The following is a 4,923-nucleotide window of genomic DNA, read 5'->3' as shown; positions in this document are numbered from 1 at the left end:
CACAAATTTGCAGGTGACGTTTCCATCTCTCGACAAAACTATTAACCTGAACAATCCCATGCTGCTTTGCCGCCCAGCCAACCCATCACAAATAACGTTTACTACAGTATTTACCATTTAACTTAAAAAAATTAATTAAAATAAGGCTACATTTCTTTTTCTTTATTTGTATTTATACATTCTTACATAATTGTCATTTTCATAATGTACTACCTCATTTGAGAAATATTGCATTGCATTCGTATGTATATAGAATTATTACAGGCCATCGTTTTGTGGAGGAAACTTCGTTTTTGGTGGTAATGTTGTTGTGAAATCAATTAGATAATTGTTTATAAACACAACTGTGTCGTGTTGTTCTCAAGAGGCTTGATTAAGTGACTTTTTAAGTATTCAGAATATGAGTTTAACTGAGTTAGAAGAGCGTGAAAAAACACTCTAAATTTTGCGACATGTAGTGGTATCTTCTTTTTGGTACATTCAGTATATGGTCACTCTATGTTTCCTCCCCCAGAAAGTGTGAAGACCTCTACCAAGCAGCTTATTTCCAGCCATATTCCATAAATATAAGTGTGCGACCGTAACACGCCACCATCTGGCCCGGAACGACGCGCCAAAGCGTTTTTTTTTTTTAACCTCCTTTAATTGGCGAAGTCGTTTCATTATTATAAATATTAGGTATCTGTAATGGGGAACACTAATTCCTTTGACTAGACTAAAGATTCCCGCCTTGAAATAAGCATGCTAATCTAATTAGAAAGCTAGCGGAGCCGAACGACTACATTTTCTCACACTTAGCGTTGGAGGGCCGCGGCTTCGTGGAGCAGATGTGCTGTGAAATTAATTTCCTCTGGTGTAAAGCGGCTCCTCGCGCACGCTCTGTTATGAAATTTCCATTTCACAGATGATAACCTATTATCACTTTATTCAAGGGAAACGTGTTAATGGCCGCGAGGAAGATTGAATTATTCATATTTGCTCATTTCTATTCGGCGCCGCGGCCCTGCTCTTTTCATGCGCCGCGAGAGGGCTAATGTAAACATGACCAGAATCCTTGTAAATTGGCTTGTAGAGGAGGCTGTTAGCATAGCGCCTGGGGACTGATGCTGGACGGGATAACAGCTGATATCTGTAAAGTACAGACTGCGAGTGTGTGGGTACGAAAAAGGGCAAGAGACACGGAGTGAATGAACGAGTGTGGAGAAGAAAAGTGTGAGAAGAACGCTAGCGACTGCTAACAGGAGCTAACGGTTTGTTAGCGACCAGAAAGTTGACTGACAACTGACAGTTATTAAAAAAATAAGCATTTAAATGACTCCTTCAAGAAACATCTTAAGACACTTTTATTCGTGCAGGCTTTTCCTTGATTCTCTGAGACTCCTGTGTTTGTCTCTATTTTGTCTTGACCTTTTAAGTATATATTTTATTGAGTATTGTTTTGATTGTTTAAGCACTTTGTGACCCTGGTCTAGAAAAGTGCTCTACAAATCTTACTTACTTACTATATTACTTACTCCTGTTTCCTAGACTGACCATACGACCCCTCTTACCAGGACATGTCCTTTTTTGAGGGTGTGTTTATAAAACCCTCGGAAAGTCTCAAGTTTTTAGCTTCTGTATCACAAAAAAAACACATGACGACATGTAGACAAGTCATTTAAATGACGGCTAAACTCAAATTTGCTGGTGATGTTTCCATCTATCTCGACAACACTCTCAGTAAATTAACCTAAACACTCCAGTGCTGCTTTGCTGCCCAGCCAACCCATCACAACTGTCGATTACTACAGTATTTACCATTTAACTTTAACATTAAAATAAGGCTACATTTATTTTTCTTTATTTGTATTTATACATTCTTCCATACTTGTAATTTTCATAATGTACTACCTCATTTGAGATATATTGCATTGCATTTGTATGTATATAGAATTATTACAGGCCATCGTTTTGTGGAGGAAACTTCATTTTTGGTGGTAACGAGTTCGAAGATCGAAAAAAACAATTTTTTGAGACATGTAGTGTCATTTTATTTTTGGTAGATCCAGTATATCGTCACTCTATGTTTCCTCCCCCAGAAAGTGTGAAGACCTCTGCCAAGCAGCTTATTTCAAGCCATATTGCATAAATATAAGTTTATAAGTATTATTTTTCATTATTATTATGTATTTAATTAATCAATTATACCGCTTATTCCCTTTTGGTGGTGGCAGGGGTTGGAGTCTATGCCAGTTTCTTGGGGCAAGAGGAGGGGGACACCCTGGACAGGAACCTAGTCTGTCTCAGTGCACACAAAGACAGACAACCATTCACACACACACTCATACCTACAGACAATTTCGCTAAGTTCTCAATCAACCTCTGTATGTTTTTTGGACTGTGGGAGGAAACCGGAGTGCCCGGAGTAAACTCACGAAACACGGGGAGAACATACAAACTACACATAGGAAGGTCACAAGAAGCCTCCCTCTGGACATGGAAGCGAACCAGCTGTGAGGTGGTTACGCAGGATACTGAGCCAGGTTTATTTATAAACCTTTTTAAGCATTTGAAACAGTGATTTGAGTTGAACATCGACAATAGGTGACAACAGTGTTTCCGAACTCCTTCGTAAAAAACCATCAGAAACATAGGAACCCAAGTGGAGATTGTGCTTTATTCCTGGGCTGGATGGCAACTGAGAATCCAGAGCAGTGGTTCCCAAAGTGTGCTCCCGGGACTGTTACCAGCAGCACAGAAAAATATTGTCTTTATTAATTTCTTATTGATTATTACTTTCTTAAATATGTTTAAAAAAGATAGTATTTTCTCAAAGTAACATGTGAGTCTTGATAGCCAAGACCTTCAGTTAAGTTTACTTAAATAATAGACCTGTAAACTAGTGAAAAAAAGGGAAAAAATTAATTTTATATGGTTTATTTGTACTTTTTTTTAAACGTTGTTCCGTTAATATGACACTGACATTAAACTTCTGCAAAAAGCTTGGAGAGCTGAGATCTAAAGGTTCCAGATTCATATTCGTAACGTGATAAAAACAGAATTATAATGTTTCGTTATAATAACATTAAATAACAAAGACCCGTGGACCGAGTCTTTGTTATTATAATGTTATATAGAGTATATGGTGCAGGACGACTCACAGAGGCAGGTATTGAAGAAAAATTGATGACAAAAAGATAGAGATTCTGTTTAAAAACAATAACCAAGAAGAATCAGGCCACGGTTCCGAAGAGGTCGAACTCTATTTTATTCCCTTCCTCGACTAAAGTGCTTCAATATGCTGCGACAGGAAGAGCCTCATTCACAAATAATGATCCGTCCTGTTCCTGTTCCTCGCCACCTTTTCCAGCATCCCCACAGGACGCCAGCATACATTCACACACTCTCTGATAAACATACAATATTTTATCTCCTCGATCACTTCCTCTTTCTTTGAACACATGTGGAGGTTATTTACAAGCACAGGAAGTACATTATTTTCAACACGGCCTCATCTTCCTGTTCCTGTCTCGCAGCGTGAAAAACATTTGCTTCTTCATGTTCAGCTGTTGATACAATAGGAAGACATAACTGTTCAGAACTGTTGCTGAGATTATGTTTGAGTTTAAATTAACCTGGTTGTCGACCTGTCTTTGGACTTTAAGAACTGCAGCTTTATATCATTCCTGCAGCGTCACAAGTATTGATGAATCCATGATGTATCACAGCCTCGTGAACGGTAAAGATTATTCTTGTCATGGAAGAAACACTGAAAAATAAATGAAATGAAATAATCTTAAACTCATCTAATTGCTTCTAAATTAAGATGTTACGTTTATAAAAAGAATTATAAATGAAAATGATTTTTCTTTTTCTTTAAACATGGACATAATTAAAAATTCCAAATTCAATATATTTTTCAATTTACAGCATTTTAAATTCAATATAAAAATATTGGTATCAAAGTGCCACGGGACAATATTTAAATAAAATAAATAATTAATTTAATATCTCATTTCAATTTAAAATATTCAAAAAATGTTTTTTTTTTTTTTAAATAACTAAAACAAATGCAGCAATTCAATGTACCAGCTATTTAATTAATTGATTTAGAAAATCAATCCTGACATATAAGTAAGTAAGTAAGTAAGTAATATTTATTTATATAGCGCTTTTCGAGACCAGGGTCACAAAGCGCTTTAACAATCAAAACAATACTCAAAACAGTACATACTTCAAAGATCAAGAATAACAAATGTTATTCTCCCCAAGATGCTGTAAGTTCCTCATCACGACCATGTTTTCCACTTATTACTTTATAAAGTTGCTCAGAAATCTGGACGAACGAGAGGTTACGAGAGTTTATTATGACGTTATAATAGTTTCACTCCTCCTTCGGATGCAGTAATCACGCCCAGCTTTGTTTATACAACGAGTCCCTTGGAGGTGGAGACTTCCGGGCATGTGAATGCGCGGTGACAAACCTCGATGCTTGACCAATCACAGCAATCAATAATTGAGTTTCTTCATTTTTCAATAAAAAGTTGAATATTGTGATGTCACTGATCTGTTTATAACCACTTCTTAAAAAAAAAAAAAAAAAAAAAAAAAAAAGTTTGAAAACCAACATTTCTTTCTATGTTAATTACAATTTAGTAAAATAAATATACAGTAGTATTTATAATTAAAACAAAGCAAAATGAATACATACTTGAAACCTCTGGGACACTAATGCTGCTTTGCCGCCCAGCCAACCCATCACAACTGTTGATAAGTAAAGTATTTATCATTTAACTAAACATTAATAATAGCCTTTTTTTCTTGTATTTATACATTCTTACATACTTGTCATTTTTATAACGTACTAGCTCAGTATTAAAAAAACAAAAAAAAACAAAAAGTGATTCAATCATTTTTTAAGATGAGATCAACGTGAGCAGCTGA

The sequence above is a fragment of the Callionymus lyra genome, chromosome 13 (assembly GCF_982586985.1).
Source record: "Callionymus lyra chromosome 13, fCalLyr1.hap1.1, whole genome shotgun sequence".
Classification (NCBI taxonomy): Eukaryota; Metazoa; Chordata; class Actinopteri; order Syngnathiformes; family Callionymidae; genus Callionymus; species Callionymus lyra.
This window is presented reverse-complemented; position numbering follows the sequence as displayed.